At 38.5% G+C, this 24,519-nt stretch overlaps 1 protein-coding gene across 2 annotated transcripts in view; it reads right to left on the reverse strand.

Annotated features, from left to right (window-relative positions):
- Nucleotides 1-24,519, reverse strand: part of DIAPH3 (diaphanous related formin 3) — a 563,950-nt gene that overhangs the window by 509,697 nt on the left and 29,734 nt on the right. The gene's annotated exons all lie outside the window — the stretch shown is intronic.

The raw sequence follows: 24,519 nt of genomic DNA on the forward strand, positions 1-24,519 counted from the left end.
ATCTCTTGCATTCCTTTACACGAATGATGAAAAATCTGAAAGTGAAATTAAGAAAACACTCCCATTTACCATTGCAACAAAAAGAATAAAATATCTAGGAATACACCTACCTAAGGAGACAAAAGACCTGTATGCAGAAAATTATAAGACACTGATGAAAGAAATTAAAGATGAGACAAATAGTTGGAGAGATATACCATGTTCTTGGATTGGAAGAATCAACATTGTGAAAATGACTCTACTACCCAAAGCAATCTACAGATTCAATGCAATCCCTATCAAACTACCACTGGCATTTTTCACAGAACTAGAATAAAAAATTTCACAATGTGTATGGAAACACAAAAGACCCCGAATAGCCAAAGCAATCTTGAGAACGAAAAATGGAGCTGGAGGAATCAGGCTCCCTGACTTCAAACTATATTACAAAGCTACAGTAATCAAGACAGTTTAGTACTGGCACAAAAACAGAAATATAGATCAATGGAACAGGATAGAAAGCCCAGAGATAAACCCACGCACATATGGTAACCTTATCTTTGATAAAGGAGGCAAGAATATACAGTGGAGAAAAGACAGTCTCTTCAATAAGTGGTGCTGGGAAAATTGGACAGGTACATGTAAAAGTATGAAATTAGAACACTCCCTGACACCATACACAAAAATAAACTCAAAATGGATTAAAGACCTAAATGTAAGGCCAGACACTATCAAACTCTTAGAAGAAAACATAGGCAGAACACTCTATGACATAAATCACAGCAAGATCCTTTTTGACCCAACTCCTAGAGAAATGGAAATAAAAACACAAAGAAACAAATGGGACCTAATGAAACTTAAAAGCTTTTGCACAGCAAAGGAAACCATAAACAAGACCAAAAGACAACCCTCAGAATGGGAGAAAATATTTGCAAGTGAAGCAACTGACAAAAGATTAATCTCCAAGATTTACAAGCAGCTCATACCGCTCAATAACAAAAAAAACAAACAACCCAATCCAAAAATGGGCAGAAGACCTAAATAGACATTTCTCCAAAGAAGATACACAGATTGCCAACAGACACATGAAAAAATGCTCAACATCATTAATCATTAGAGAAATGCAAATCAAAACTACAATGAGATATCATCTCACACCGGTCAGAATGGCCATCATCAAAAAATCTAGAAACAATAAATGCTGGAGAGGGTGTGGAGAAAAGGGAACCCTCTTGCACTATTGGTGGGAATGTAAATTTATACAGCCACTATGGAGAACAGTATGGACGTTCCTTAAAAAACTACAAATAGAACTACCATACGACCCAGCAATCCCACTACTGGGCATATACCCTGAGAAAACCATAATTCAAAAAGAGTCATGTACCAAAATGTTCATTGCAGCTCTATTTACAATAGGCAGGACATGGAAACAACCTAAGTGTCCATCAACAGATGAATGGATAAAGAAGGTGTGGCACATATATACAATGGAATATTACTCAGCCATAAAAAGAAACGAAATTGAGTTATTTGTAGTGAGGTGGATGGACCTAGAGTCTGTCATACAGAGTGAAGTAAGTCAGAAAGAGAAAAATACCGTATGCTAACACATATATATGGAATCTAATAAAAAAAAAAAAAGGTCATGAAGAACCTAGGGGTTAAATGGGAATAAAGACACAGACCTACTAGAGCATGGACTTGAGGATATGGGGAGGGGGAAGGGTAAGCTGGGACAAAGTGAGAGAGTGTCATGGACATATATACACTACCAAACATAAAATAGATAGCTAGTGGGAAGCAGCCGCATAGCACAGGGAGATCAGCTCGGTGCTTTGTGACCACCTAGAGGGGTGGGATAGGGAGGGTGGGAGGGAGGGAGACACAAGAGGGAAGAGATATGGGAACATATGTATATGTATAACTGATTCACTTTGTTATAAAGCAGAAACTAAAAAAAAATAAAAATAAAAAAAAAAGTCATAAAAATAACAATGACTAATATTTATTGAGCCCCTTCTATATCTACACACTGTGCTAAGAGCTTGAAATGAAGCATCAGGTTGAATGTATTTCTTTAATCCTTCAATGAAGAAACTATATACTTAAATAACAAAGAACAAGCTCCAAAACACTTTTAAACATAAAAATGCCATAGTATTTAGCCTAAAAAATAGCATAAAGAAAAAAAAAAAAAATCAACCCATTATGTTTTTAGATGTAGGACTGCATTTGTATCAATAAACAATACCAAAATGTGTACAATAATACAAAATCAGCACACCTCCCCCACATGCTTAGCACCTAAACTCTGCGGGAGGGCTGCCTTCTATCCAACTGTTAAAACAAATGTGCACTGCACCACTAGCCTAGCTAGCTAAAGGCAAGATAGAAAAAATTAGCATATCCCTTTTCCAACTTCTAAATCTATAAAGATGCAAAAAATCAGTGTTTCATAATTTCAATGCTTTTATTTACTTTCGCTGATTAGAAAGGAATGAAAGACAAAATAAGGAAGGAGCCATGGGCGAAAAATAGATACAACCCTTCCTCCTATATTAGAACAGTGAACTGAATTTGTTGAATACCTCGGGCTTAAAGTAAAAGCATTCCCAAGTATGTGATGCTCTATTGAGCACTACAAGTAGTTTCCAAATAACCTGGGCACTATTACAAGCTAGGTACAGAGTGAACTTTACTATCAAATCAGTGTAAATGTTCTAAAGAAGTTTCATTTTTTTAAAGGGATGATACTATGACTCCACTCATAAAAGGGAAAAAAAAAAAAATCACTGCTAATTTACCTTTCATGGAATTACTCATACAATTTGCTTAAAGCAAGACACAAGAGAACATAAAAGCAAACTTTTAAAATATTTTTGTACATAAAAACACGATAGAGGGGCTTCCCTGGTGGTGCAGTGGTTGAGAATCTGCCTGCCAATGCAGGGGACACGGGTTCGAGCCCTGGTCTGGGAAGATCCCACATGCCGCGGAGCAACTAGGCCCGTGAGCCACAATTACTGAGCCTGGCGTCTGGAGCCTGTGCTCCGCAACACGAGGGGCCGCGATAGTGAGAGGTCAACGCACCGCGATGAAGAGTGGCCCCCGCTTGCCACAGCTAGAGAAAGCCCTTGCACAGAAACGAAGACCCAACAAAGCCAAAAATTTTTTTAAATAATTAATTAATTAATTAATTTTAAAAAAACACACACAGTAGAAATCCCCATCATACTAACTGTAAGTTGATAGTTATTTATATTTGACAATTTGGCTGCAAGTGTGTGTTTTACAATGTGCACTTGGACTGCTACTCCTAATTTCACGTGAAATTCTCTTAAAGTTCAGATAGAAACACAACCCAAGTAGGTGAAGTACACAATCTGCCTTTGTTGAAGAACTGGTTAAATACAAAGAAGACTGAGGGAATCCTATTATAATGTTATTTGGAGGTGGTACACCAAATAATTAATATGGCTTCAGCTGTGTCTGGGGTGTATTGGGTTTTATAAATAAATATCACTTATCTTCAGGGGAAGGTAAATGAGCAATCTACTGAGTATTACACTGATAATCAGTAATGACAGTTTCAAAAAATTTAAAACTCTATCTGGATGTTTAGCTATTGTATAACACTGTAAGAGTGAAAACACAGTTTTTATTGTTACAATGTTTTAAATTCTAACAGAGCAGTGATTATTTTTAATTTAAAAACAAAAGGAAGGGGAGGAGCTTCAAGATGGCAGAAGAGTAAGACGCAGAGATCACCTTCCTCCCTACAAATACATAAGAAATACATCTACATGTGGAACAACTTCTACAGAACACCTACTGAACGCTGGCAGAAGACATCAGACCTCCCAAAAGGCAAGAAACTCCCCAGGTACCTGGGTAGGGCAAAAGAAAAAAGAAATAGCAGAGACAAAAGAATAGCGACGGGACCTGCACCAGTGGGAGGGAGCTGTGAAGGAGGAAAGGTTTCCACATACTAGGAAGCCCCTTCGTGGGTGGAGACTGCGTGTGGTGAGGGTGAAGCTGCGGAGCCATGGAGGAGAGCGCAGCCACAGGGGTGCAGAGGGCAAAGCGGAGAGATTCCCGCACAGAGGAGCGGTGCCGACCAGCACTCACCAGCCCCAGAGGCTTGTCTGCTCACCCACCGGGGCGGGCGGGGGCTGGGAGCTGAGGCTCGGGCTTCGGTTGGATCCCAGGAAGAGGACTGGGGTTGGCAGCGTGAACACAGCCTGAAGGGGTTAGCGCACCACAGCTAGCCGGGAGGGAGTCCGGAAAAAGGTCTGGAGCTGCCAAAGAGACAAGAGACTTTTTCTTGCCTCTTTGTTTCCTGGTGCGCGAGAAGAGGGGATTCAGAGCGCCCCTTAAAGGAGCTCCAGAGACGGGTGCGAGCAGCGGCTATCAGTGTGGTCCCCAGAGACGGGGATGAGACAATAAGGCTGCTGCTGCGGCAGCCACCAAGAAGCCTGTGTGCGAGCACAGGTCACTAAACACACCGCCCCTCCCGGGAGTCCGTGCAGCCCGCCACTGCCAGGCTCCCGTGATCCATGGACAACTTCCCCGGGAGAACGCACGGCGCTCCTCAGGCTGGTGTAACGTCACGCCAGCCTCTGCTGCCGCAGGCTCGCCCCGCATCCGTACCCCTCCCTCCCCCCGGCCTGAGTGAGCCAGAGCCCCCGAATCAGCTACTCCTTTAACCCCGACCTATCTGAGCAAAGAACAGACGCCCTCAGGGGACCTACAGGCAGAGGCGGGTCCAAATCCAAAGCTGAACCCGGGGAGCTGTGGGAACAAAGAAGAGAAAGGGAAATCTCTCCCAGCAGCCTCAGGAGCAGCGGATTAAATCTCCACAGTCAACTTGATGTACCCTGCATCTGTGGAATACCTGAATAAACAACGAACCATCCCAAGTTGAGGAGTTGGACTTTGAGAGCAACCATATATTTTTTTTTCCCTTTTTCTCCTTTTGTGAGTGTGTGTGTGTATGCCTCTGTGAGTGATTTTGTCTGTATAGCTTTGCTTTTACCATTTGACCTAGGGTGCTGTCTGTCCGTTATTTTTGTTTGTGTTTTTACTTTAAAAAAATTTTTTTCTTAAAAATTATTTTTTATTTTAATAACTTTATTTTATTTTATTTTACTTTATTTTATTTTATTGTTTATCTTCTTCTTTCTTTCTTTCTTTCTTTTCTTCCCTTTTATTCTCAGCCGTGTGGAGGACAGGCTTTTGGTGCTCCAGCCAGGCATCAGGGCTGTGCCACTGAGTTGGAAGAGCCAACTTCAGGACACTGGTCCACAAGAGACCTCCCAGCTCCAAGTAATATCAAACGGCGAAAATCTCCCAGAGATCTCCATCTCAACAACAAGACCCAGCTCCACTCAACGACCAGCAAGCTACAGTGCAGGATGCCCCATGCCAAACAACTAGCAATACAGGAACACAACCCCACCCATTAGCAGAGAGGCTGCCTAAAATCATAACAAGGCCACACACACCCCAAAACACAAAACCAGACGTGGACCTGCCCACCAGAAAGACAAGATCCAGCCTCATCCACCAGAACACAGGCATCAGTCCACTCCAACAGGAAGCCTACACAACCCACTGAATAAACCTTAGCCACTGGGAACAGACACCAAAAAAAACGGGAACTACGAACCTGCAGCCTGCGAAAGGGAGACCCCAAACACAGTAAGTTAAGCAAAATGAGAAGACAGAGAAAAACACAGCAGATGAAGGAGCAAGGTAAAACTCCATCAGACCATACAAATGAAGAAGAAATAGGCACTCTACCTGAAAGAGATTTCAGAGTAATCATAGTAAAGATGATCCAAAATCTAGGAAAGAGAAATGGAGAAAATACAAGAAACGTTTAACAAGGACCTAGAACAACGAAAGAGCAAACAAACAGTGATGAACAACACAATAAATGAAATTAAAAATTCTCCAGAAGGGATCAAGAGCAGAATAACTGAGGCAGAAGAACGGACAAGTGACCTGGAAGATAAAAGAGTGGAAATAACTACTGCAGAGCAGAATAAAGAAAAAAGAATGAAAAAAATTGAGGACAGTCTCAGAGACCACTGGGACAACATTAAACGCACCAACATTCGAATTATAGGGGTCCCAGAAGAAGAAGAGAAAAACAAAGGGACTGAGAAAATATTTGGAGAGATTATAGTTGAAAACTTCTCTAATATGGGAAAGGAAATAGTTAATCAAGTCCAGGAAGCACAGAGAGTCCCATACAATATAAATCCAATGAGAAACATGCCAAGACACATATTAATCAAACTATCAAAAATTAAATGCAAGGGAAAAATATTAAAAGCAGCAAGGGAAAAACATCAAATAACACACAAGGGAATCCCTATAAGGTTAACAGCTGATCTTTCAGCAGAAACTCTGCAAGCCAGAAGGGAGTGGCAGGACATATTTAAAGTGATGAAGGAGAAAAACCTACAACCAAGATTACTCTACCCACCAAGGATCTCATTCAGATTTGATGGAGAAATTAAAAGCTTTACAGACAAGCAAAAGCTAAGAGAATTCAGCACCACCAAACCAGCTTTACAACAAATGCTAACGGAACTCCTCTAGGCAGGAAACACAAGAGAAGGAAAAGACCTACAATATTAAACCCAAAACAATTAAGAAAATGGTAATAGGAACACACATATCGATAATTACCTTAAATGTAAATGGATTAAATGCTCCATCCAAAAGACACAGGCTTGCTGAATGGATACAAAAACAAGACTCATATATATGCTGTCTACAAGAGACCCACTTCAGACCTAGGGACACATACAGACTGCAAGTGAGGGGATGGAAAAAGATATTCCATGCAAATGGAAATCAAAAGAAAGCTGGAGTAGCAATTCTCATATCAGACAAAATAGACTTTAAAACAAAGACTATTACAAGAGACAAAGAAGGACACTACATAATGATCAAGGGATCGATCCAAGAAGAAGATATAACAATTGTAAATATTTATGCACCCAACATGGAAGCACCTCAATACATAAGGCAAATACTAACAGCCATAAAAGGGGAAATCGACAAAAAACAATCATAATGGGGACTTTACCACCCCACTTTCACCAATGGACAGATCATCCAAAATGAAAATAAATACGGAAACACAAGCTTTAAATGATACATTAAACAAGACAGACTTCATTGATATTTATAGGACATTCCATCCAAAAACAACAGAATACACATTCTTCTCAAGTGCTCAAGGAACATTCTCCAGGACAGATCATATCTTGGGTCACAAATCAAGCCTTGGTAAATTTAAGGAAATTGAAATCGTATCAAGTATCTTTTCTGACCATAACACTATGAGACTAGATATCAATTACGGAAAAAATCTGTAAGAAATACAAACACATGGAGGCTAAACAATACACTACTTAATAACCAAGAGATCACTGAAGAAATCAAAGAGGACATCAGAAAATACCTAGAAACAAATGACAATGAAAACACAATGACCAAAAGCTATGAGATGCAGCAAAAGCTTTCTAAGAGGGAAGATTATAGCTATACAAGCCTACCTTAAGAAACAAGAAACATCTCAAATAAACAATCTAACCTTACACCAAAAACAATTAGAGAAAGAAGAACAAAAAAACCCCAAAGTTAGCAGAAGGAAAGAAATCATAAAGATCAGATCAGAAATAAATGAAAAAGAAATGAAGGAAACGATAGCAAAGATCAATAAAACTAAAAGCTGGTTCTTCGAGAACATAAACAAAATTGATAAACCATTAGCCAGACTTATCAAGAAAAAAAGGGAGAAGACACAAATCAATAGAATTAGAAATGAAAAAGGAGAAGTAACAACTGACACTGCAGAAATACAAACGATCATGAGAGATTACTACAAGCAACTATATGCCAATAAAATGGAGAACCTGGAAGAAATGGACAAATTCTTAGAAATGCACAACCTTCCGACACTGAACCAGGAAGAAATAGAAAATATGAACAGACCAATCACAAGCACTGAAATTGAAACTGTGATTAAAAATCTTCCAACAAACAAAAGCCCAGGACCAGATGGCTTCACAGGCGAATTCTATCAAACATTTAGAGAAGAGCTAACACCTATCCTTCTCAAACTCTTCCAAAATATAGTAAAGGGAGGAACACTCCCAAACTCATTCTACAAGGCCACCATCACCCTGATACCCAAACCAGACAAAGATGTCACAAAGAAAGAAAACTACAGGCCAATATCACTGATGAACACAGATGCAAAAAACCTCAACAAAATACTAGCAAACAGAATCCAACAGCATATTAAAAGGATCATACACTATGATCAAGTGGGGTTTATCCCAGGAATACAAGGATTCTTCAATACACGCAAATCAATCAACATGATACACCATATTAACAAATTGAAGGAGAAAAACAACATGATCATCTCAATAGATGCAGAGAAAGCTTTCGACAAAATTCAACACCCGTTTATGATAAAAACCCTCCAGAACATAGGCATAGAGGGAAATTTCCTCAACAAAATAACGGCCATATATGACAAACCCACAGCCAACATCGTCCTCAACGGTGAAAAACTGAAACCATTTCCACTAAGATCAGGAACAAGACAAGGTTGCCCACTCTCACCACTATTATTCAACATAGTTTTGGAAGTGTTAGCCACAGCAATCAGAGAAGAAAAAGAAATAAAAGGAAACCAAATAGGAAAAGAAGAAGTAAAGCTGTCACTGTTTGCAGATGACATGATACTATACATAGAGAATCCTAAAGATGCCACCAGAAAACTACTAGAGCTAATCAATGAATTTGGTAAAGTAGCAGGATACAAAATTAATGCACAGAAATCTCTTGCATTCCTATACACGAATGATGAAAAATCTGAAAGTGAAATTAAGTAAACACTCCCATTTACCACTGCAACAAAAAGAATAAAATATCTAGGAATACACCTACCTAAGGAGACAAAAGACCTGTATGCAGAAAATTATAAGACACTGATGAAAGAAATTAAAGATGAGACAAATAGTTGGAGAGATATACCATGTTCTTGGATTGGAAGAATCAACATTGTGAAAATGACTCTACTACCCAAAGCAATCTACAGATTCAATGCAATCCCTATCAAACTACCACTGGCATTTTTCACAGAACTAGAACAAAAAATTTCACAATTTGTATGGAAACACAAAAGACCCCGAATAGCCAAAGCAATCTTGAGAACGAAAAATGGAGCTGGAGGAATCAGGCTCCCTGACTTTAGACTCTACTACAAAGCTACAGTAATCAAGACAGTATGGTACTGGCACAAAAACAGAAATATAGATCAATGGAACAGGATAGAAAGCCCAGAGATAAACCCACGCACATATGGTCGCCTTATCTTTGATAAAGGAGGCAAGAATATACAATGGAGAAAAGACAGTCTCTTCAATAAGTGTTGCTCAGAAAACTGGACAGCTACATGTAAAAGAATGAAATTAGAACACTCCCTAACACCATATACAAAAATAAATTCAAAATGGATTAAAGATCTAAATGTAAGGCCAGACACCATCAAACTCTTAGAGGAAAACATAGGCAGAACACTCTATGACATAAATCACAGCAAGATCCTTTTTGACCCAACTCCTAGAGAAATGGAAATAAAAACACAAAGAAACAAATGGGACCTAATGAAACTTAAAAGCTTTTGCACAGCAAAGGAAACCATAAACAAGACCAAAAGACAACCCTCAGAATGGGAGAAAATATTTGCAAATGAAGCAACTGACAAAGGATTAATCTCCAAAACATCCAAGCACCTCATGCAGCTCAATATCAAAAAAACAAACAACCCAATCCAAAAATGGGCAGAAGACCTAAATAGACATTTCTCCAAAGAAGATATACAGATTGCCAACAAACACATGAAAGAATGCTCAACATCATTAATCATTAGAGAAATGCAAATCAAAACTACAATGAGATATCATCTCACACCAGTCAGAATGGCCATCATCAAAAAATCTAGAAACAATAAATGCTGGAGAGGGTGTGGAGAAAAGGGAACCCTCTTGCACTGTTGGTGGGAATGTAAATTGATACAGCCACTATGGAGAACAGTGTGGAGGTTCCTTAAAAAACTAAAAATAGAACTACCATACGACCCAGCAATCCCACTACTGGTCATATACCCTGAGAAAACCATAATTCAAAAAGAGTCATGTACCGCAATGTTCATTGCAGTTGTATTTACAATAGCCAGGACATGGAAGCAACCTAAGTGTCCATCAACAGATGAATGGATAAAGAAGACGTGGCACATATATACAATGGAATATTACTTAGCCATAAAAAGGAACGATACTGAGTTATTTGTAGTGAGGTGGATGAACCTAGAGACTGTCATACAGAGTGAAGTAGGTCAGAAAGAGGAAAACAAATACTGTATGCTAACACATATATATGGAATCTAAAAAAAATGGTCAGAAGAACCTAGGGGCAAGACGGGAATAAAGATGCAGACCTACTAGAGAATGGACTTGAGTATATGGCGAGGGGGAAGGGTAAGCTGGGACAAAGTGAGAGAGTGGCATGGACATATATACACTACCAAACATAAAATAGATAGCTAGTGGGAAGTAGCCGCATAGCACAGGGAGATCAGCTCGGTGCTTTGTGACCACCTAGAGGGTTGGGGTAGGGAGGGTGGGAGGGAGGGAGATGCAAGAGGGAAGAGATATACGGACATATGTGTATATATATAACTGATTCACTTTGTTATAAAGCAGAAACTAACACACCATTGTAAAGCAATTATATTCTAATAAAGATGTTTAAAAATAAAAGGAAGAAATGTAATTATTAGTCATCTTAGAATTTGAAAAGTCAGAAAAACTATTTGTGATCATAAACGTGCTTCCTTGGAACCCAGAAGGGAGTATTTTCATGCAACCCAGGAGAATTATTAAGCAAATAAAAGTTCATTTTAAGTAATGAATTAATTCTATTTGAGGGACTTCCCTGGTGGTGCAGTGGTTAAGACCCTGTGCTCCCAATGCAGGGGGCCCGGGTTCAATCCCTGGTCAGGGAACTAGATCCCACATGCATGCCTCAACTAAGAGTTCGCATGCCACAACTAAGGAGTCCACATGCTGCAACTAAGGAGCCGGCGAGCCGCAACTAAGTCCTGGTACAACCAAGTAAATAAATAAATAAATAAATATTTTTTTTAAAATTCTATTTGAACACATATACCTGAAATCCAGAAAAATATATCGCTTAAAATTATCAATTTTCATGCAATCTTGTACTACATTTAAGAGAAGGAAAAAACTTAACAGCTAAAATAAGTTGGCTTTTTAATTAGCTTTATTACTAACCAAGCAATTTGCTGATTAAAAACATGGCTCCAGAGTCTGACTTCTGAATCTTGCCCAGTCCCTCGCTTGCTGGGTTACCCTAACCAAACTACTTAAAATTTCCACAACAGTATCTTTGATGAAGAACTGGTTAAATACACAGAAGACTGAGAGAATTCTATTATAGTGCTATTTGGAGGTGGTACACCACACTTAATTAATATGGCAGTGAGTTGTTAATAGGAAATAAAACTACTTCTCACCTTTCAGCTTCAGGTTAAAAGGCTGACCACTCTATCTAAAGTAGAACATGAGCTCACCCACTCCCCTTTCTCTGTCACAGCACACGGTTTATTTCCTTCATATGTCCTGATATATGACTTACGAAAACCTGTAATTTTCATATACTTTGTAATTGTTGACTCTGCCTCTTTCCCACCAAAATGTAAGTTCCATGCTAGACAAACCATCAACTGTCTTATTTGTGGTGGCCAGTCTCTAGGACAGCCCCCAATGATCCCCTGACTTGTGTAACCAACAGCACACTGTGAAAATTATGGAGTGTCATTTCCAAGACTAGGTCATAAGAGACATTACAGCTTTTGTCTTGCTCCCTCTTGGATCACTCACTCTAGGATATGCCAGCTGCCAGATCATGAGGACACTCAAGAAGACCTAGGGGGAGGCCCAAAGGGCAAAGAACTGAGCTAAAGAAGCTAGAGAAGCAGGGAGGCGTCTTGCCGACAGCCATGTGCTTAAGCCATCCCGGAAGCCCCAGTCAAACCTTCAGATATGAGAGCTCTAGACAACATCTTCACCGCAACCTCCTGAGACACCAAGTCAGAACCACCCAGCTAAGCAAAGTCCAAACTCCTGAACCACAGAAACAATATGAGATAATAAATGTTTGCTGTTTTGGCTTTGTTTGTTACACAGCAGCAGGTAACTGTTACAGCCACTGTTATGTGTTCAGCCTATGGAACAGTTGCTGGCAGAAAGCTAGCAGTCAATAAGTACTTGAAGGTATGGATAAATAAGCAATTACTAGAGATAAAACACATAAAACATAGTGCCATCCCACAAATGTTTACCACTTAAGGGAAAAATATAATAACAAATTACAAATAAAGTATTGTAAATGCCCTCAAGAAAATCTTAAGTAAATTAGCAACAGATAGAGACCAGCGATTAATTCTGGAGTTGAGAAGGAACCTCAAGAGAGGCTTTGGAAAGGGGATACACAGGGAACCTGGTGAGGCTGATATGAGAATTACAGGAGATGATGCATGTTACAAGCTAAGCAGTGTACCTGTGTTGTTCCATGGTCTTTACTAAAATGCTAGTGACATCACTGTTACAAAGAGACATCGTTGTGGGGAGGAAAACTGGCCGTTCATTGTTTCAGGTGTGATAAGCTAACCACACCAGTCATAGGTACAATCACCCAATAACAATTCCCACAAACCCACCAACTACCTCATTCTGCCTTCAATGTTCCTAAATATTACAAATGGGCATTTCCCACTTTTAACTTGTATTATTGAAATTTATAAAAAGTTCTTTAGCCAGACGCTTCTCTGAAAAGATGAAAAAGTGCCACCCCCCCAAAAAAAATTAACTACTTACAATGATTTGCTCACATTTAGATTTCATATAGTATTTTAATATTATTAAATGAGAAACATACTTATTATATTATTGAAATTCCTTTAAATTGCTTGAAAATAAGTTACCACATGCAATATGTATTCCACAGCCAAGTGCCACGTGCAGAGCAGCCAATGGAAATGCCCACGTAGGGAAGAATGAAGGTCTCAGTCTTTCTTTATCTGTGATAAAGTCACATGTCCAATCCTACTGTGCATGTGTTCGGTTGCTCATTTGTTTTTTTGTTTTGCCTATGTTTATAATTTTTTTAAATACTAAGTTTCACTTAAAGGTTAATTAAAAAGATTTAATCCTTTCCCATTAAGTTCAATAACACCATGAATTCTACCACAGACCCCTTGGTGGTCCATGGACCACAGGTTAAGAGTTCCTGGTAGGTAGATATGGAATAATAACAGAAATAGTGGTGGAAAAGAAAGTAACTCAAGTTCTAATGCTTGCAGTGAATCAATGGGAGGGACTAGGTGACCTACAGTTGAGACCAACATGGAGAAATGAAATAAAATTGCTCAAGAAGAGCTGGAAGCTTTTGAATGAAGAGCTACCAGGGAAATAAAGTCCTCAAATAACCCCTAGGTTTCAAGTAGAGCAAGAGGAAAGCAAACATTCAAAGATAACAGGCTTTGAGTTCCAAAGAGCACAGTAGGAGGGTTGTCGAAGGCTGGAGAAGTTGGGAGATACTGTCAGATTTGAAAAATAAACAGACCTGGATGGGGGAGAAGCACATAGGTGCTTAATGAAGATGTGGATTGATTATGACTTCTGATGTTGACTCTGGTCAGTAGAAAAGTGATTTTAATTGTAATAACTTTAATGAAAATTAACTAGGAAATGTAAATCAAACCATGTGGACTGTATCTTCTCAATTTATCTTCTCTCTGCCCTCTGCCCCTACTGCCACTGCCCTACCCTAGTTCAGGCCACCTGGACAATTGCTGCAGTCTCCTAACTTGCCCCTGTGTCTTCACTGCCCCCTACCTCTACCCTTCCCCAGGCTACTCTCTGCACAGATGTCAATTTGATCTTACCGAAACGCAAATCAAATCATGTCCCTCACTCCTGTGCTTAAAACCTTCAGCCTTTGTAACCCCATTACTCAGAGGATGACCCTCAAATATCTTACCATGGCTCAAAGGTCCACTTTAATCTAAATCTTACTTCCTCTCCAGACAATGTCTTCACTACTCCACCACCCTTATATGATCTAGATGTAATGAATAATCTAGAGTCTTATACACATGCACAAGCTATCCCTCGTGCCTAGAACCTATCCACACCCACAACTCCTATCCCATCCCCTTTATCTGGCTAATTTCAACTCAATCCTTAGCTTTCAGTTTGAACTACATCTCACATAGGAGCCTTTCTGACACCTCAAGACTGGATTAGATGCCCACAGACCTAGTGCTTTCCGTTATATTGTATGTATACTACTCTGAAACTGCCTTTCATCATACATATGTTTACTCAACAAACCTTTAAGTCCTTGAGAACAAGAATTGTTATTTTATTCACTAAATGTTCCTGGAACTTGGCATGGTCCTAAGCATGTAGTGGGTGTTCTATTAATATTTGTTAACTGGGTTAATTAATGAATAGCTTCCTACCTTCCATGCCCAGGACACAAGCTACTGCATCTTGCACTTCTAAATCCTTCTCAACTATATTTTAAAAAAGGAATAATTAACACAGCGTATCACGGAGAATGCCAGACATTATGCCTTTTATATATTAAATTTAAAAACCCAGACTCTTCCCAACACTGTTATTTCAAAGAGCGGTCCCCTACACTAAAAACAAGTATGAATTTCTGTAATTTAATACCATGGTATAAGATAGTAAGGAAAATACCCACTCAAAGGAAAAGAGCACAAATACATTTTAAAAGAATTTAATATTCAAAATACCTCAAAGTTATATATACCCACATCTACTCAAATACAGTTTCTAATTGCATATATTCAAACATTATAATACTATATGCTTGAAAGGAAATGTAAATTAGCTCTGTAAATAAGTATCAGACTATTTTTAAGATACAGACCAATACTACCCATACACAAAAATTATCTGAAGACACCAACAATGGCTTTCTACTTGCCAACCTGACACTTCCACTAGGAATCCATTCCACTGATATCCAGGAAGTAAAATTATTACAGGGTAAAAAAATTACTACCACTCTTGCCAGCCTGTATTCCAACCTGTCCTTTAAAACTCAGCTGACAAGGCACCTTCTCTATGAAGTCTTCTCAAAGACCAAAGTTGACCTTACCACTGTGCCATTCCAGCCCATATCACTGCACTACAACTGTATACTGGTTGTGTACACATCTGTTTCCCCACTGTTCCCAGAGGGCAGAGACAGATTATTCATTTCTGTATTCCTATAATAGTACTAAGCCCTCAATAAAGGCTTCATGAATGAATGGATAAAAGGATGAATAAACAAGTCTGCATACCCTACTACATCTTAGCATATTCAACTCTGAGAGCTCTTGATCTTATTCCCAAGTTTCTACTGATTTGAAGAGGAGCTCTCTAAACCAGCCCATAAATATTTAAAAAGTCCAAGATAGCACTTAAGTGTTACTACTGAAAATCTAAGTACAGGAAGCTCTAATTAACTCATATTAATGGACTCAGAAAGGCCCACCCAACTTAGTAAACAGTTTAAGTTTTATAGAACTTATTTTCACTTATATTCAGTTGTCCCAGTCCATGCTGGTATATCTACTTTACACAGAATATTTTGAATATATAGTTTTACAGAAAAGCTATGGAATACATTATCATACTTTTTGCTTTATCATTCGTTTTTAACTTAAAAAGGAAAAATAAGAATAAAAGTGCAAAATAAAACAAATTATAGTACAGAAAGCTTTATATCTTACTAGGCCAATATGATAAAATTATTTTAAATTACTCTTTTCCATTGAGCTTTTTTTTAAAGTCAATGATTTCGGTCCCGTGACCGCACTTGCGAGTTAGACACAAATTCAGATAATCAAAATCATTTTATTTTCTTTCATAAGTATGACATCTAATTTAACATATATCCCACAAGACACAGCACATCTAGGTAGGCACAGGAATAGTCTGCAGGTAGACAAAATCCAGGCCTGTCAGGCACATCCATCTGGAAACTCATCTTCAAGTGAACCAGTCTCACAGAAAACACCCAGGAATATGCTGGAGTGGTCTGGCAGCAGTTAGTTATACTGAGTGAGTCTGAAGGCCCATGGAGAACAGGGAAAGCTTCTCAAAGCACTCATCAGAATGCACACCCAGACCATGAACCCCTCAGCGTCTCTAAGACCCCATTCCCGTGGGGAACTTGGAGGGGAACCGGGAAAGCCTGCACGTATACCTGGCAGCAGGCTGCCGTTGTTGCTAGATCTGTGATTTCCATACAGAAGTTTTTCTACGTCCTTTGCAATTAAGAAAACTTATATCCTTTACCTGTTGCCATCTCTCAGTCACACACATCATTATTCCTTTGGGACAGACCTTTTTCAGTTTTGTTCACTAGAAATATTCAAAACAGTTCATTTCTTATCACAGAAAAATTCTTAGATACAATATGTCTTTACAATTATAATTTTCTCAGGATTAAGATCCATGGCTATGATACAACTTTTCCTTGTAAGTTTCAAGGTCAGTAGTCTCATATGGGTGGCTGCAAGAGAAAAGCAGAAAATAAGGAGATGTATTGAATACGTCTAGATTTTACACTGGCACTCTGAGTGGAGAAAGGGATAGGACTTAAGTGGCAGTATAACTCTCCTGGTAAAGATCATGTTCTCTGGGGACAGTCTGCCAGTTTTCCTGGCTGCCTCATGTGACTTTGAACTAGTTACTTATACTATCTCTTGCCTCAGTTTCTCTGTGTTTGAAAAAGGGAATAATAATAATGCCCACTCAGAGGCTTGTTGTGAAAACTGAATGTGTTTATAAAGCTAACATATGGAACGCTACTTGGCACATAGCTAGTAATTAATTGTCCTTACTATCACATAACACTCCCTTTTCCAATCAGCAGCTGTGTTTCTACATTCTCTAAGTAAATTCTCCAGCAACTTATCTTACATCTTTCTATTCCCTGGAAGATTCCTGCATGTTGACTGAGAGACGTATACCAAGTTAGAGAAGCAGGGTCCTACCATGGAGGCCTTATGTGCCATGTCAAAAAGCTTTAGGCTTGACCTATAGATAACAGGTGCAATTAAGCAGTTTCAAATAGGATAAAATATGGTCAGACATGCAATTTAGATAGGTCACTCTGGTTGCTGTGCAGGAAGTTGGCTTTTTAGGAAGGAATAGTAAGTTGTGAGAGCCCTGATGAGATAATAAAGGGACTAGTGCTCTCCTAGAAGACTTGAGAGAAGAGAATATATTCAAGAAATAATCAGAAACACTGGAAGGGTGAAGTTACCATCTATGAAAATATAGGAATAGAAATGTGTTTAAGAGGGAAATAAAGCGTTTAATTTGGGGCACACAGAGTTTCAAGTAAAAATAAGACATCCATGTGAAGGTATTCTAGGTCAATGCATGAATGTCTCAACTTGAGGGAAAGATCATAGACAGAGATATACACAAAGATATACACAAAGATATACTAAGTCAAGTACTATACACACAGGAGAGGAGCAATGGCTTCAGGAAAGCAACATGAGAAATGACAATAGTTTTAAAATAGGCAAAGGAAAAACACACACAATAGAGACAGAAAAGGAAAAATCAGAGGGATATGAAAACGTATAAAGTTTGGTGCCACAGAAGCCAAGAAATCTTTGTTTTTCAAAGAGGAAGGAAATAACTGTATCAGGCAGAGCAGAGAAATCCATTAAATTTCCAAAGACTAAAAAGTAATGAATATCACTGGGGATAAAAAGGATTATTTTATAATGATAAACTGAAACAACAATCCAAAATGTATATGCACTCAGTTGCAGAGCTTCATAAAACATGAAGCAAAAGCTGAAAGAACTAAAAAGAAAAATTAAAAAATCCAAAATTATACTTGGAGATTTCAACACTCCTCAATAATTTTTAGAAAAAGCAGATGGAAAATCAGAATATACAAGATGTGAACAACACTATCAACCACCTTGGCCTATTAGCTATTTATGGACCAATTCTAACAAAAGCAGAATACACACGGAACTTCCACCAGGACAGACCACATTCTGGGACAGAAAGCAAGACTTAAATTGAAAAAGACTGAAATCACACAAAGTATGGTCACTGGCCACAAGGGAATTAAATTACAAATCAGTAACAGAAAGATATCAGGAAAATCTTCAAATATTTGAAAATTAAACAACATATATCTAAATAATCAATGGGTAAAAGAAGAAATCAACAGGAAATTTAAAACTATTTTGAATATTCAGAAGACTAGCAGCTAAAGCAGCTCTCAGAAGGAAATTTATAGCATAAAATTCTTATTAGAAAACAAAGTTCTCAAATCAATTATTTAAGCTTCCACCTTAAGAAGCCAGAAAAAGAATAAAGTAAAAGTATAGAAATGATAAAGATTAACAAATAAATGAAAATAAAATAAAGAAAATTAGTGAAACCAAAACCTGGTTCTTTGAAAAGATCAATAAAATTGACAAACCTCTAGACAAACTAATCAGGGAAAAAACAGAAGACAAATTATCAATATCAGAATTGGAAAAGGGGGAAATAAATACAGACCCTACATTAAAAAGATAAGGAAATATCACAAATAATTCATAATTCAACAACATAGATAATATGAAAAAAAATTTCTTAAAAGACAAACTACCAGGTCTCACTCAAGAAGAAACAGAAAATTTGAATAGTCCTATATTTAGTAATAGACATTTCATTTCAAACAAGATAGGAATGGCAAATAAGCACGTGAAAAGACGTCCAACAACACTAGTCACTGGAGGAAACAACTTGTCAGTATCTTATAAAGTTAAAACCACATGACTCGCCCTCCAAAATGAAAACATATGTCCAAAAACAATTGCACTCAAATGTTCATAGCAGTTTTTCCTAACAGCCAAAAACTGGAAACAACCCAAACTGTTGAATATATAAACCAACTTTAGTATTACCACACAAGGGAATACTATTCAGTAATAAAAAGAACAAATTTCTGATACACCCAATCACTAGATGAGTCTCAAAAGCATTATGCTAAGTAAAAGAAGCCAGACACAATGGCAAAATACAATGTAATGCCATTTATATGAAATTCTAGAAAATGAACTACTGTATAGTTCAGAAAACTGATCAGTATTTTCCAAGAGCTGGGAAGGGGGAAGAGAATTGACTGCAAAGGACACAGCGGAAACTTTTTGAGGTGATGGAAATGTTTTATATAACTGTAGTGTATGCATGATTGTATACATTTGTCAAAATTCAGACTGCACTTTTAAAATTAATACATTATATTATGTGTAAATCATACCTCAATTTTTAAAAGTGCATATTACTAATCACTAATATTGTAAATGCATGGTTTACCAAGCATTTTAGTATATATTACTTAATTCAGCTCTTATAAAACCCCTATAAACAAGGATGCCAAGGCTCAAAAGCTAAATGACATTCAAAGCTAGTACATGGCAGAGCTGGCACCCGAACCCCGCTCCCCTACATTCACCTACATGTAATGAAGAGCAGACACTAATGGAGATCTCAGAACTTCCTCTAATTGCTGTACAGGACGATGTCTGTTTTGCTAGCTGTAATTGTGGACTATCTGGTGTCTTGAAGTCAATTTAGTGGAATGGATCACCTTTCTTTTTTTTCATAGAATGGAGAGGAGTAAAAAGGAGTAGAAAGGCAGGAAAAGAAAATGATTAGAGTTCATTATGCTTAGAAACATTAAATATTGGTTCTTAAAAAAACTTCTGTTTTGACAGAGAGAATTTCTGTATGTGTGCTGGGCTACAAAATAAAGTGTGTTTCTTACTGTGGGTCCTGGTCAAAAAAGCTTGAAAACCATTGCTGCAGGCCACACAAGGGATTACAATAGTAACGTTGGCTGCAGAGAGATGAAAGGAGAGATGAAGACCAGCAGGAGCACTGTACTTTAGACAAACAGTTGTGAGGGACAAGGGAGAAAAAAGCAGGTCAAAAATAATGCCTACCCCACAAAAACACCCAGTGGACACTTTGACGGAAAACTCAGCATTGTGACATCCACATTCAGTTTCGTCCAGCTTACCTTTTCACACGTGCCCTCCTTCACTGTCCTCCTCCCAACCTTTTTGCCTCTACGAGGAAAGCTTTCCTTTCAACCCAGGTATAAACAATGAAGCATTGTAAGCTAAATGCTTTTTTTCACCTTCATATTACCCTAGCACCTTGGACAGCACTTTATACATAGTGGGTGCCCAAATATTCGTAGAGCAAACGCTGTTTAAAGTATATTAGATCTGCCTAGGGGCCTCAAGGCTACAGTAATACTTCTTTCCTTTAACCCAACAGTGTCCTGTGAAATTAAATTCTGATAGTAATTTAAGAAATAACCTTGAAATGTGAAGTACTTTTGCAGGGCTTTAACCAAAAGCAACCTAAAGAGATGGGTTTCTAACATTAATGTTTCCCAGGATGTTTCAATTTAATGTTTTTAAAATACTGTTATTCAAACATATGACTACAGCAGACGTCACTCTTATATTTCTTCTCTCAAGTCCTGCCCAAAAAAGGCTATTCACGTTAGGAAGTTCTAAATTAAAAGCACACATGCAACACATGTTGCAAGGGTGGCAAACTTTAATTACAAAACATATCGCTAGCACACATCAAAGCATCATGGCAAATGTTTCCCTGCACTCTGACTCACCAGAAATAGTTTAAAGAGCCCTCAAAATATCCAGCTATCGTCTCCCTCCTCAAAGCTCTGCATTGCTCTGTAACACACATACCCTGTAAGGGTCAACTGCAAATAAGTCAGTCACACCACCCCTCTGTCCACACATTGGGAAGTATTTTTTAAAGGGGGTAAAAATGGACAGAACTGAATGCAGTAGTCAAGATACTTGAGCTTAAATGAGACTCACCAAAACCCTGTGAGGAAGGCAGAGAAGGTATAAAATTAGTCCTGCTTTACTGATAAGTGAACAATCTAATAATTGATCTGCCAAGGTCACAGAGCTAAGAAGTGGTGAAGTTCTGTCTTCCAATGAGAGTCTTCTGATTCCAAGTCCAAATCTCTTTCCACACAGCATCAATCAACAATGGCCAAGAAAGAACTGAGTTGTCGGTGTCTCCTGTACAAGACAGCCGTGCTTATTCTCTGACCTCCACAACAATGGGCCAGCTGCCTAAACTAGACTGCCTGCTCAATCCTTCCCTGGAAGGAGAGGGTAGCAAGAAATCCAGGACAGTCAATCATGTGAACATCTAAGATGAAGGTAGGTCAAAGCCACAGTCAGAAATCCAGCCAGGTGGTCAGAAAGGCTGACAACAGGTCCTGGTCAAAGCTTCTCTACTCTGTGCAAAGGCAAGACTCCATCTCCAGGAAGCTTGACCAGGACCAAGCCAGGCCCAGATCCCAGGAAACCACAATACCAGGCAGGTTATCAAAAGAGAGACACGTTCTTTCATTTGTTGAACAAATTTATGAAAATGCTTAACATGTGCCAGACAACATGCCTGGAAGTATTAATAACAACACATTGTCTCTGGGTTCAAAAGGTTTAAACCAGTGAGAAAGACAGACCATAGGCCATCATCAAAAAAATTTACAAACAAATAGATGCTGGAAAGGGTATGGAGAAAAGGGAACCCTCCTACACTGTAAACTGGGAATGTAAATTGGTATAACCATTATGGAGACCAGTATGGAGGTTCCCTAAAAAACTAAATATAGAGCTACCATATGATCTAGCAATCCAACTCTTGGGCATATATCTGGAGAAAACCATAATTCGAAAAGATACATGCACCCCAATATTCACTGCAGCACTATTCACAATAGCCTAGACATGGAAGCAACCTAAATGTCCATCAACAGAGGAAAGGATAAAGAAGACGTGGTACATATATACAATGGAATTTTACTCAGCCATAAAAAAGAACTAAATAATGCCATTTGCAGCAACATGGTTGGACCTGGAGATTATCATACTAAGTGAAGTAAGTCAGACAGAGAAAGACAAATATCATATGATATCATTACACATGGAATCTAATAAAAAATGATACAAAGGAACTTATTTTCAAAACAGAAACTGACTCACAGATCTGGAAATCAAACTTATGGTTACCAAAGGGGAAATATGGCAGGAAGCGATAAATTAGGAGATTGGGATTAACATATACACACTACTATATATAAAATAGATAACTAATAAGGACCTACTGTATAGCACAGGGAACTCTACTCAATATTCTGTAATAACCTATATGGGAAAAGAATCTGAAAAAGAATGGATATATGTATATGTATAACTGATTCACTTTGCTGTATATCTGAAATTAACAGAACATTGTAAGTCACCTATACTCCAATAAAAATTAAAAAAAAAAAAAGACAGACAGACCATAAATCATGTACTGCTTTGATAAAAATATGCACAGGCGGGCTTCCCTGGTGGCGCAGTGGTTGAGAGTCTGCCTGCCAATGCAGGGGACACGGATTCGAGCCCTGGTCTGGGAGGATCCCACATGCCGCGGAGCGGCTGGGCCCGTGAGCCACAACTGCTGAGCCTGCGCATCTGGAGCCTGTGCTCCACAACAGGAGAGGCCGAGATAGTGAGAGGCCCACGCACCACGATGAAGAGTGGCCCCCACTTGCCACAACTAGAGAAAGCCCTCGCACAGAAACGAAGACCCAACACAGCCATAAATAAATAAATAAATAAATAAATAAATAAAAATTAAACAAAAAAAAGTAGAGAAATTTAAACAAAAACTCCTGAAGAAACTCAACATTTAAAAAAAAAAAAAAAAAAAAAGAGTGGCCCCCGCTTGCCGCAACTAGAGAAAGCCCTCGCACAGAAACGAAGACCCAGCACAGCCAAAAATAAATAAATAAATTTTTAAAAATATATATATGCACAGGGGACCATGGTAAAACCCAAAAGTTCTGACCCTACCAAGCCGAGGGGCAAGGATGAGGGGAGAGGCAAGGAATGGAGACAGGATGGAGAGAGAAAGTCTTCACTGAGGAGGAACCCATTTACTAATGTAAGATCAGAGTACGATAGCTTCCAGAGTGGCCCACTGAAGCCACTCCACAACATGACTCTGTTTCTAGAACTTGGGAGAGAGATTATGGGTTGGCAAAGTGCAAAGACAGAGTCATGAAACAAAGGTAAGAGTGGGGTCTGAATGAAAAGAGGGAAAAAAAAATGTAGAGTGCCCATAAAATATGAACAAACCTCAAGAATATCATAACATAGAATACTATTCAGCAACAGAAAGGAAGCACTCACACACACCACAACATGGATGAACCTTGAAAACATTATGCCAAGTGGAAGAATTCAGTCACAAAAGAGCAGGTAAGACTCCATTTATATAAAATGTCCAGATGAGGCAAATCTATAGACAGAAAGTAGATTGGCCATTGCCTAGGGCTGAGCGAGTTGGGAATAATTCGGGAGAGACTATTCACAGGTATAGTATATTTTATATTAAAATTCTATATAGTACATTCTATATAAAAAGAATATATATATTCTTTTTGGGTAATGAAAATGTTCTTAAATTGATTGTGGTGATGGTTTTACAACTCTGCAAATATACTAAAAACCATTGAATCATACACTTTAAACGGGTGAACTACATGCTATGTGAATTATACCTCAATAAGGCTTTGCAAATACACCACTGTAGATTCTCATAAAAGTTCATACTTAATAATTGCACATGGTTTTATTATTGGCCTTAGGAGCCACGTGAAGGCTAAGTCAGCACAGCAAGTGGGTGGGTTTGGAGCTACATGGAACAAGACTCAAGCCACAGCTACACCACCTGAGAGCTGTGCATACTTGGGCAATCTACCTACTTAGGCTGCCTGAGCCCCGATGCACTCAGCACTAAAATAAGTACATCACCCACCTTGCAAGGTGAGAAGTTATATACATAATCTGCATAAGTGCTCAGTATTACTACCGTTTCTGCATATTATCCTATGAGAAATAAATGTTACCCAGAAAAGTTTACATAAATATCCTTTTCTTAGATACAATCCAGAGGAATAAAACATAGCATTCTGATTCAATTTTTTAAATCGTGCATGTCCAGATCTACATCTCATTCATCTTTGTATGCCCACCTAAACCATGTGCCTAAGATGGTACTTTGGATATCGGGGGTACTAAACACTTTTTGAGTGCTCAGTGTGTTCTAGGCACTGTTTCATATTTGACATAAAGTGAAGCTGAATTCAAATCCTAGTTATCGAAGTGCTGTGCTTGGTCCTCTATATCATGCTTCTGTATTTTTGGTGCTACTGTTTATTTGGGTCTTGTTGTTATTCTCATTGTTATTTTTTACCGTTAAC

The sequence above is a fragment of the Balaenoptera musculus genome, chromosome 18 (genome assembly GCF_009873245.2).
Source record: "Balaenoptera musculus isolate JJ_BM4_2016_0621 chromosome 18, mBalMus1.pri.v3, whole genome shotgun sequence".
NCBI lineage: Eukaryota > Metazoa > Chordata > Mammalia > Artiodactyla > Balaenopteridae > Balaenoptera > Balaenoptera musculus.